The following is a 12,364-nucleotide window of genomic DNA, read 5'->3' as shown; positions in this document are numbered from 1 at the left end:
AAAGCAGACGATGTCTGGCTATTAAAAGATATAGTATCTTGGGTCTTAGAGACTTGAAGTTAAACAAGCGGCCATAGTAGAGAAGCAACAAGCCCACATGGAAGAAGCACACCAGCCAGTGAGATCATGAGGTGTCATCGGGACCAGGTAACAGGCATCAGAAGACCTATAGAAAACAAACAAACAAACAAAAACATATTGTTGAGAATGAGGGGGATCGGAGTACATACCCAAAGCCCATCTGTAGACAACGGAACATTCCCTCCACAAAGGGGTCACAGGGAAGGGATGAGTCAACTAGAGTGCAGTAAAACACTGATGGAACACACACTATTCCTCTGGTTCCTTGAGGCTTCCTCAACCCCACTATCATGACGCCTGTGCTCACAATATACAGAATCTAGGAACAAGAATGGGACTAGCAATACCAAAAGGTTAGGGGGGAGGGGAGGAGAGAAGTGGAGAAAGCAGGGCCAATAGATAGGCACACCATCCCCCTCCAGTGGAGGAAACAATACAAATCATGGGGTAAGGGAAACAGCATCCGGTGTGAGATATGAAAATAATAATAATTCATAATCTATCAAGGGGTCAGGAGGGTGGGGGAGAGGGAAAAAAGGAGCTGATACCAAGGGTTCAATAGAAAGTTAATGTCTAGAAAATAACAATGGCAATATATGTACAACTATGCCTTATACAATTGATGTATGGATTGCAATAAGAGTTGTAGGAGCCCCCAATAAGATAATCTTTTAATAAAAAATGTCAAAGGGAAGCTCAGGAAGACCAAATAGAATATTATAATAAAATGTAAAAATACTTTTAATTAGAAAACAGAAGAACACACTCATCGTATCTCAAATTGAAAGAATTGAAGATACCATTCAAATCTCCAGTGGCAGTATTGAAGGGTTCTAAAGACAAAATATTGAAAAAATGCAGGAAACATCAAAACACGTTGAAAGGAATACATAGTCATTGTTCCAAAATTTTTTTTATTGATATTCATCCATTTCAAGAGACGGCATATAAAACATAAGTTACAGTAAACTCACTATTTAAAAGCAAACCACAACCAAACTCACTGTCAACAAGTGGATTATGACTCATAGCAATCTTATAAAACAGAATAAAATGGTCCCTGTAGGTTTCCAAGACTGGAAATGTTTAATGGCTCATCTTTCTTCCACAGTTCCCACAAGTGGTTTTGAACTGCTGATCTTGTGCTTAGTAGCATAATGTGTAACCCACTATATTACCAAAGTGACTAGTTAAAAACAAGGCTGCAGGAATTTATGGAATGCCAAATGAAATGTTTCCACAAATTGATGAAGCACTAGAATCCAAGAAAATTTAGAAGACAACTACCTGGTCAACTGTCTAGAGGAATCCCAAATTTATACCCATTCCAAAGAAAGGTGATGCAACAGAATGCAGATATTATCTAACAAATTCATTAATATCATGTGCAAATAATGTTTTGAAGTGATCATTCAATAATGGTTACAGTAGTACATCAACATGGAGCTGTCAAATGTTCAAGCCACATCCAGAAGAGGACATGGCTGATATCAAATGGTTCTTGACTGAAATCAGAGAATACCAGAAAGATGTTTACTTGTTTTTATTGACTATGCCAAGGCATTCTACTGCATGGATTTTAACAAACCATGGGTAACACTGAGAAGTATAGGAACTTGAGAACACTCCATCGCATTAGTGCATGTTTTCAAGAAGCAATCATTCAACCAGAATATGAGGATTGTGTGTGGTTTAGTCAGGAAATGTATCAGGGTTGTATTATTTCACCTTACTCAATCTGAATTCCTGACAAATAACGTGAGCATCTGAACTATATGAAAAACATGACATCAAGTTTGAAGAAAGACTGGTTAACAGAGTGCAATGTGCAGATGACACAACCTTGCTTGCTGAAAGCTAGGTGAACTGGAACACTTGCTCGTGAAAACCAAAGACTGCAGCTTTCAGTTTGGAGGACAACTCAATGTAAAGAAAACAAAAATCCTCATAATAAACAGAGGAAAGACTGAAGTTGTCAAGGATTTCATCTTTCCTGGGTCTATAATCAGTGCTCATGAACATAGCAGTCAAGAGATCCAACGATGCATCACATTGAGTAAATCTGCTACACAAAGACTTTTCTAAATTGTGGAAGATCAAGGCTGTTACTTTCAGGGCTGAGGTGAGTCTGACCTTAAAGGTGGGTAGATATAATCCAATCATAGATAGCACTGTACTTCAGGATGGATTTAGCAAGATCCTTACTGACAATGAATGCCACGCCATTCCTCTTGATTGTGTTATTCCTGGCATATTATTTTCTGATTCAAAATCACCAATATCAGGCCATTTCAACCCACTAATACCTAGGATATCAATCTTCATGCATGGCATTTCAGTTTTGACCATTTACAATTGTCCTTAATTTATGCTTCATATAGTCCAATCTCTGATCATTAAGAGGTCTTAGCAGCCACTTCTCTTTACCTTGAGTCGTGCCCCATCAACAAATGAGAATCCCGAAGCCCCAACGCCCATATCCTTTACCACGATTGACTCCCCTTCAAGAAATCAGCTCCTCCTCCATCACATTTTGAATGTCCTGAGACTGATGGCCCCATCCTCTGGCAGTATTTCCAACAACGTTCTGCTTCCTTTGTTTAGGCTTTCAATATTTGACAGTGCTTTGAAGTCACGCATAAGGTTTTCAGCGACTCCTTCCTCCAAAGTGGGGAGCCAAGTCCTTCTTCGTTTCTGTTTTCAGCATGGAATATGCCACTGAGACCTGTTCACTTTGGGTGACCCTGTTGGCCCTGTTGGCAGTGACATAGCTTCTAGCACCACAGCAACACACAAACCACCACAGTCCAACAAATTGACAGGAAATTGGTGGTGAGGAAATATATGTGTACTTAAGTTATAACTTCAGTAACTGAAGAAGGGCGTCATGCTTGGTAAAGGGCAAGGTCAGAGAAAAAGAGAGACTGTCAAACATATGGATCTACCCAGTGATGGCAAGAATGAGTTCAAACAAAACAATTGTGAGAATGGCACAGAACCGGACAATGTTTGTCACTATGAGTCAAAAATGACCTGAGAACACTAAACAACAAGGAACCATAATCAAATAAAAGATCTCCCACAAATTGAAAGTTGGGTTGCTTATGCTATGTTGGGTTATTGTTATAGCTTTTCTTTATAAAAATCATTATGCAACTGTTGTTGTGATGTGTTATCTATGTTTGAGGTAAATGTTATTGAAGGAAGAGTATTCTGTAATCATGGATTTGAATCTTGCTTCATCTTTACTGAGTATTCTATATGCAAGTTTCTAATCTCACTAAGTCATCGGAGCAATAGAGGCCAGTTTCTATGAATTTCATTCTGACTCCTGGGAAACACCATGCATATCAGAGTGGGACTGGGCTCCACAGGCATTCCAATGGCTGATTGGCAAATATCCAGGTTTTTCTTTTAAGGCATTGCTAGGTTATTTAAACCATAACCTGTTGGTCAAAAATCAAGCAAATTGACTGTGTACACCCAAAGTTATCACAATCAAACCTAAGTCATAGCTATTATCAGAGTTTAGTGAAAATCAGAAAAGATGTCATTCAAACACTGACAAAGCCCTGTCACGTGTTATGCAAGCCATGATCAGGTTGGCGGTTTTAATATTTACCTAAGTTTAGAGATGGGGAAATATCACTTGACTTCATTATACTATATAGCACAAATAAATCACATTTTATGACCTTGGATCAAATATCCAAAACCTGTGGTAACGCTTTGTATGCGCTGTCATGTAGAATAAAAGACAACCCCAAAAATAATTTAGAGATGTTAGTACAGCAGAATTCTTTTAACTCAATCACAAACACATGAACCTAGAAGATCCTTTATACTAATTTGCACAGCGTTTTCAGCCTGAGCTAAAAATAATTGGATTAAAAATATTTGTTACTGAAATGTTTATTAAATTAAAGTGGTAAGAATATGAAGGAAAATGTAAGTTTGTTGAATATTTACAATTACCCATACATTATGTCATTTAAATGAAATGATTTACTTCAAAAAGTCAGTGAAGCATACCTACTGAAACAAAACTTCTTTTCAACCAAAAGACAAAATAATGACCTATTTTAGATACTGTGTTTCTCAAGGGTTCATTTAGATGATTATAAATTATACATAGAGAGCTAGTCATTATGATTGATCTAAGTGTTATTCTGCTAAATGAGAGTATTCAATTAATATTAATTGACTGCTTTCCTATTTTACATTTTTAAAAACAATTTATTAGGGGCTCATACAACTCTTATCACAGTCCATACATATACATACATCAATTGTATAAAGCATATCTGTACATTCTTTTCCCTAATCATTTTCTTTTTTTTCTCCTCTTTTCTTTTTTTACATTTTATTAGGGACTCATACAACTCTTATCATAATCCATACATATACATACATCAATTGTATAAAGCACATCCATACATTCCCTGCCCCAATCATTCTCAAAGCATTTGTTCTCCACTTAAGCCCTTTGCATCAGATTCTCTTTTTTCCCCTCCCTCTCCGCTCCCCCCTCCATCATGTGCCCTTGGTAATTTATACATCATTATTTTGTCATATCTTGCCCTGTCAGGAGTCTCCCTTCCCCCCTTCTCTGCTGTCCCTCTCCCAGGGAAGAGGTCACATGTGGATCCTTGTAATCAGTTCCCCCTTTCCAACCCACTCACCCTCCACTCTCCCAGCATCGTCCCTCACACCCTTGGTCCTGAAGGTATCATCCACCCTGGATTCCCTGTGCCTCCAGCCCTCATATGTACCAGTGTACAACCTCTGCCCTATCCAGCCCTGCAAGGTAGAATTTGGATCATGGTAGGTGGGGGGAGAAAGCATCCAGGATCTGGGGGAAAGCTGTGTTCTTCATCGGTACTACCTCACACCCTGATTGACCCATCTCCTCTCCTAAACCCCTCTATGAGGGGATCTCCATTGGCTGACACTTGGGCCTTGGGTCTCCATTCTGCACTTCCCCCTTCATTCAATATGTTATATATATATATATATATATATATATATATATATATATATATATATATATACACACACACACATATATCTTTATATATCTTTTTTTTTTGCATGATGCCTTATACCTGGTACCTTTGGCACCTCGTGATCACACTGGCTGGTGTGCTTCTTCCATGTGGGCTTTTTTTGCTTCGGAGCTAAATGGCTACTTGTTCACCTTCAAGCCTTTAAGACTCCAGACACTATCTCTTTTGATAACCGGGCACCATCAGCTTTCTTCACCACATTTGCTTATGCATCCATTTGTCTTCAGCGATCCTATCATGGAGGTGTGCAACCAATGATATGATATTTTTGTTCTTTGATGCCTGATAACTGATCCCTTCAGGACCACTCGGTCACACAGGCTGGTGTGTTCTTCCTTGTGGACTTTGTTGCTTCTGAGCTAGATGGCCACTTGTTTACCTTCAAGCCTTTAAGACCCCAGTCACTATCTCTTTTGATAGCCGGGCACCATCAGCTTTCTTCACCACATTTACTTGTTCACCCACTTTGGCTTCAGCAGTTGTGTCGGGGGAGTGAGCATCATAGAGTACCCATTTAATAAAAGAAAGTATTGAGGGAGTGTTTGAGTAGAGGCCCAAGGTCCTTCCGCCACCTTAATATTTGACCTATAAATATAGACACATAGATCTATTTCCCCATCCTCCTATATATATTTGCATGTACATGTCTTTGTCTAGACCTCCCTAAATGCCCTTTGACTCCTAGCTCTTTCCTCCATCTCCCTTGACTTTCCTCCTGCCCTACTACCATGCTTCGTCACCACCTAGGCTAGAGTATACCTGTTCTCTAAGCAACCTTGCCCTTGATCATTCCCCACCAGGCCTGCCACTCCCCCCTCTCTACCATTTTGGGTCCCATGTTGTTCCCTTGTCCCTGTGTTTGTTAACACCTCTTCCTTACCCTCCCTAACCCCACCCCCCACCCCAAGTTCCCCCGGAACTGTCGGTCCCGTTGTTTTTCCTCCAGATAGTTCATCCAGCCTGTCCTATTCAGACAGACCAGTGGAGACACTAACATGCACAAAAACAAGACAGAGGAAAACAAAGCAACAGTATACAACCAGACAACAAAACAACAAAAACAAACCGCTGACAAAGAACAAAAGAAAACACTTCACAAGAGAAAAGCTTGTAGTTAGTTCAGGGATCGTTTGCTGGCCCTTAGGAGCGTTTTCCAGTTCTGTCTGTTGGGGCACTATGCCCTGGCCCCAAAGTCCACTTTCAGCATTCCCTGGGGACCTTGCCTCTCCATTCCCTTGCTGTTCCGCTGCACTCCCCCAGTGTTTTGGTTCAGTGTGGTGGGATCAGGTCAGGTGCAATTCCCACACTGTGTCTCTGGTTCTGTCCCCTGTATCACCCTTAGTCACTGATTGGCATCTTTTCTCATAGTGGGGCCAGCCATGTTGTTCTCTCTGTGGACTGGCTGCTCTACTCAGGAACACCATCCTCATGGCCTGGTGGGCCAGGCTGTGTTCCACTCTCTCCTCCTGCCCCTTCATCTGCTCCCGTGTGCTCTGATCAGATATGTTCATCTCCCGGAGCTGCAGAGACAATGTCGTCCTTTGGAACAAATTCTTTTGGGGGGAGGGGCAGGAATCCACTTAATTTATGGTGCTGGGGCCAGCCTCCCAGACCTCTCCACTAGTTCCCTACTCCACGCCGGGATATTGCATTCACACCTTGCGGCACTGGGTTGAAGTCTGGTCCCACTTTCCCTGTGGAGATATAAACAATACCCTTCCCTTGGGTGGATTAGTGCCCCATGGCCCCACTCCCTTTTTCTTCCTTATATTCATCCTTTTATTTTCCTTCCCCCCCCCCCAGCATTGTCTACCATGTGCATCCCTGGTTTTGGTCTGGTCTCTCCCATACTACACAGTCTTCACCCCTAAAATGTTTGTATACAGTAGCTTTTTCCCCTATGCCACTTTGCTTTTTAAAAATTTTTAAAATTCTTACCTCAGCAGGCTCATGTTGTACTTGTCCTTTTGTGCCTGACTTACCTCGCTTAGCATGATTTCCTCCAGTTCTTCCCATGTCACTATGTGCCTCATACGTTCATCACTGCTTTTTAGTGATGCGTAGTACTCCATTGTATGTATATACCATAGTTTTTTAATCCAATCGTCAGTTGATGGAAATTTCAGTTGCTTCCAATTCCTTGCAATTGTGAACTGTGCCGCAATGAACATTGGAGCACAGATGTCTGGTCTTGGTTTGTTTCTTGCGTCTTCTGGGTATATGCCCAGTAGGGGGATTGCTGGGTTATATGGTGACTCTATTTCCATCTGTTTTAGGTATTGCCAGATTGAGTTCCATAGTGGCTGTATGTACTTACAGTCCCACCAGCAGTGGATGAGAGTTCCTGTCTCCTCACAGCCCCTTCAACCCTTGTTGCTTTCTGATTTTTTGAATTGGGCTACCTTTGAGGGTGTCAGGTGGTACCTCATTGTTGTTTTAATTTGCATTTCTCTTATGGCTAAAGATCGGGAACATTTTCTCATATGTTTGTTGGCCATTCGGATTTCTGTCCCTGTAAAATTTCTGTTCAAGTCCTTTGCCCACCTTTCAAGTGGGCTATTGGTTTTTTTCTTTTTGGAAGCTAGCAGAGTATTGTAAATTTTAGTAATAAGGCCTTTGTCTGATGTGTCATTGCTAAAGATGTTTTCCCAGTCTGTGGACTCTCTTATTACTCTCTTGGTGAATTCTTTAGATGTACACAAGTGTTTTATCTTCAGTATATCCCATTTGTCAATTTGTGCCTCGTCTGTGTTTGTGTCCTTCCCTATTTCTGATAGCCTGTGTATTCCCTGCGCCAAAGTTCTCAAGTTGGTCCCAATTCCCTCATTGATGGCCCTAATAGTTTGGGGTTTAACTTCAAGGTCTGTGATCCACCTTGAGTTTACTCTTGTGCATGGAATGAGATAAGGGTCTTGCTTCATTTTATTCATGTTGATATCCATTTTTTCCCGCACCATTTGTTAAAGAGGGCATCGGCTTCCCATTTGATATTTTTGGGGCCCTTATCAAAGATCAGCTGTGTGTATGCTGATGCTTTTATTTCTGGGTTTTCAGTTCTTTTCCATTGGTCTGAGTATCTGTCATTGTACCAATACCATGCAGTTTTGAGGACTGTGGCTGCATAGGATGTGCCAAAGTCAGGTAAAGCAAGTCCTCCCACGGTGTCCTTCTTCTTGAGGAGTTCTCTGCTAATTCTGGGCTTCTTCCCTCTCCATATGAAGTTGGTAATCAATTTTTCCATTTCTTTGAAGAAAGATGATGGTAATTGTATCGGGATAACATTAAACTTATATAGTGCTTTTGGCAGAACTGACATCTTAACTATATTAAGTCTCCAAATCCAAGAGCATGGAATATTCTTCCATTTGTTGAGGTCGCTCTTGGTTTCTTGTAATAGTGTTCTATAATTTTCCCTATATAGATCTTTTGTTTCTTCAGTCAGGGGTATCCCTAGATATTTCAATTTGTGTTTGGCTATAGTAAAGGGTACCACCTTTTTGACCTCTTCTGTGGTCTTATTTGATGTGTATAACAGTCCAATGGACTTCTGTTTGTCGATCTTGTATCCTGCGACGCTGCCAAACTCCTCTATTGCTTCCAGTACTCCCCTTGTGGAACTTTTGGGATTTTCCATATATAAAATCATATCATCTGCAAATAATGATAGTTTCACCTCTTCCTTCCCCAGACGAATACCTTTGATGTCACTTCTTAGCCTTATGCTGTTAGCTAAAACCTCCAGCACGATATTAAATATGAGTGGAGACAAGGGGTATCCTTGTCTGGCCCCCTTTTTCAGTGGGATTGTGTTAGTCTTTTCTCCGTTGACTACGACTTTGGCTGTTGGTTTTTCATCTATAGCTTGTATTGTCTTGAGGAACTTTCCTTCCATTCCTATCTTCACTAGTGTCTTAAACAGGAATTGGTTTTGGATGTTGTCGAATGCTTTTTCTGTGTCTATTGATATAATCATGTGATTCTTATACTTTTTCATGTCAATGTGATGGATAATACTAATGGTCTTTCGTATGTTGAACCATCCCTACATCCCTGGTATGAATCCCACTTGGTCATGTGAATTATTTGTTTTATATACTTTTGTATTCTGTTGGCTAGCATTTTGTTAAGGATTTTTGCATCAATGTTCATTAGGGATATTGGTCTGTAGTCCTCCATTCTTGTGGGATCCTTGCCAGGTTTGGGTATCAGAGTTATACTAGCTTCATAGAAGGAGTTTGGGAGTTTGCCATCTTTTTCTATGTTCTGGAAAAGTTTGTGTAGGATTGGTATTAGTTCTTCCCTGAATGCTTGGTAGAATTCTCCAGTGTAGCCATCTGGCCCAGGTGATTTTTTTGTTGGTAATCCCTTGATAACCGTTTCTATTTCTTCTATTGCTATGGGTCTGTTGAGATTCTTGATGTCCACCGAGGATAGTCTAGGAAGGGATTGTTTTTCCAGGAATTTGTCCATGTTTTCCAAATTGTTGAATTCATTGGAGTACAATCCTTCATAGAACTGTGTAACTATCCTTTTGATTTCATTGGGGTCTGTTGTAATGACCCCTCTTTCATCCCTTATTCTTGCTATTGAGATTTGTTCCCTCCTTTCTTTGGTTAGGTTTGCCAATGGTCTATCGATCCTGTTTTTCCTCTCAAAGAACCAACTTTTAGCTATATTAATTTATTCCATAGTTTTTTATTTTCCCTCTCCTGAATCTCAGCCCTGATTTTTATAATTTCTTTTCTTTTGCTATTATTAGGGTTGTCCTGCTGACTCTGCTCTAGTTTTTGTAAATTTTGTGTCAGCGTATCCATCATGCGTCTCTCTTCCTTTCTTAGGTGTGCTTGTATTGCTATGAACCTTCCTCTGATGACTGCCTTTACTGTGTCCCATAAGTTTTGGTACTTCGTGTGCTCATTTTCGTTGGTTTCTAGAAATTTCCTGATTTCGTCTCTGATCTGCACCAGTATGCACTCCTTTTGCAGTAGAGAGTTATTCATCCTCCAATTATTTGCTCTTATTTTCTTTGTCTTCCTTTTGTTGATTTCCAGTCTTATGGCACAGTGGTCAGAGAGAGAGGTCTGTATTATTTCAATGTGCTTAAATTTATGTAGATTTGCCTTATGACCCAGCATGTGGTCTATCTTCGAATATGTGCCATGGGGACTTGAAAAGAATGTGAATTTTTTTATATTTGGATGAAAAGCTCTGTAAATATCTATTAGGTCAAATTGTCTAATTGTGGAGTTTAGCTGTCTAGTCTCCTTGCTGAGTTCCTTTCCCTGTGATCTATCTTTCTCAGTGAGTGGTGTGTTGAAGTCACCCACTATAATTGTCGAGTCTGTGATTTCTTTCTTAATCTTCTGGAGTGTTTGGTTGACATATTGAGCTGGTCTCTCATTTGGGGAATATATGTTTACAATGCTTAGCGGTTCATTGGCTATGATTCCCTTGAGTATTATATAGTGTCCCTCCTTATCTCTTTTTATGGTTTGCACTTTGAGGTCAATTTTATCCGAGATAAGGATTGCATCCCCTGCTTTTTTTTGTATTGCTGTTTGCTTGGTAGGTCCTTCTCCAGTCTTTGATTCTCAGCCTATTTTTGTCTGTAGCCTTGAGATGTGTCTCCTGTAGGCAGCAAATTGATGGGTTGTGTTTTCTAAGCCATTTTGCTAGTCTCAGTCTTTAATGTCTGAGTTCAGGCCATTGATATTCAGGGTTATTATCTCCATGTGCAGACTCTGTGATGCCATTTTATACCTTTTGTGTTGGGAGTTTTCCTACTTTCCTTTCTCATTAGTGTGTGTTTTGTGTGTGTATCATTCTTGACTTCTTTCCATCCTTAAACCATTGCTATCTTGGGGTCTGTTTTCTCTTTGTTGTGCTTTGGGTGAGGTTGTTCTATGTGTTGGTCTCTTATTTGTGCTTGGTGAGTGTTGTTCTTCTGCCCATACTGAGTCGGCGAGGATCTTTTGTAAGGCTGGGTTTGCTTTAATGTATTTTTTGAGGTTTTCCTTGTCTGTGAAGACTTTTACTTCTCCATCGATCTTGGTCGATAATTTGGCTGGGTAGAGTATTCTTGGATTTGCGTTGTTTTCCTTCAATTTTTGGAATATGTTACTCCACTCTCTCCTTTTTTTCATAGTTTCTGCTGATAGGTCTGAGCATATCCTTATGTGGAAACTTGTATATGTGATTGCTTGCTGTTCCCTAGCTGCTCTCATGATTTTCTCCTTTTCCTCAAAGTTGGATAGTTTAACTATTATGTGCCTTGGTGATTTCTTCTTGGGGTCCCGTCGTGCTGGTGTTCTTTCAGCCTCCTGGATGGTTGCTTGGTTTTCATTCATTAGGCTGGGGAAGTTTTCCTCCAAGAATTCTCTCGCTATTGTTGCAGATGACTTCTTTGTTGTGTCTTCCTCCGGGAGGCCAATAATTCTAATGTTGTTCCGCTTCATAGCATCAGACATAGCTCTTCGGTTTTCTTTGGCTTCTCTGATGCTCTTATTAGATTTTTTTTTCACATTTATTAAAGTCTGCTTGGCTGTCCTCCAAGACACTGATGCGGTTCTCTGATTCCTCCAATCGATTGTCAAGGAACATGATTCTGCTATTGTTTTTCGTTATCTCCTCCTTAAGCTCCTGTATTTCCCTTTGGTGTATGTCTTTTATCTCCTCTATCGTTTCATCCTTTTTCTGTATTGTTTCCCTCATATCCTGCATGGCTCCAAGCAGCATTCTGGGAATTTCTTTGAGTGGCATCTCAATGTCTGCTTCTTTTATGTAAGTTGCTATGTTCAGGACATCTTCTGCCTTTGTCTTTTGTTTCTCCTGTTTTTTCGTTGAGGTCGTTGGGGCTGATGGCTGTTTGCGTTGAGTTGTTTTTGAGGGACCAGGTGCCATTTTCTAGTCTCTCTCTGGAAGACTTATAGGAATGCTTCTTCGAACTGCCTACACCACTTTATCTTCCTGTGGCTTCCCTATCAGGGGAGTGCCCCAGATGGCAGGTCGACTGCCTGCCCCAGTGTTGCAGAGGCTGGACTGAAGTTTCTGCTATTGGTTTGAATATTGATAAGTGTTGGTTGAGCTGCCTTATGTCCCCAGGTACACAGGCAGGAACTCCCTGGTGAGAAGTCTGAGGAGTATCCCCTGGAGAGCAAGCAGGCCTTACCCTAGCCTTGGGCTATCTATGCAGGGTGGAGCTCACCTAGCTGGGTGTG

Source organism: Tenrec ecaudatus, chromosome 1 (assembly GCF_050624435.1).
Source record: "Tenrec ecaudatus isolate mTenEca1 chromosome 1, mTenEca1.hap1, whole genome shotgun sequence".
NCBI classification, from domain to species: Eukaryota; Metazoa; Chordata; class Mammalia; order Afrosoricida; family Tenrecidae; genus Tenrec; species Tenrec ecaudatus.
Note: the sequence above shows the minus strand (reverse complement) of the source record.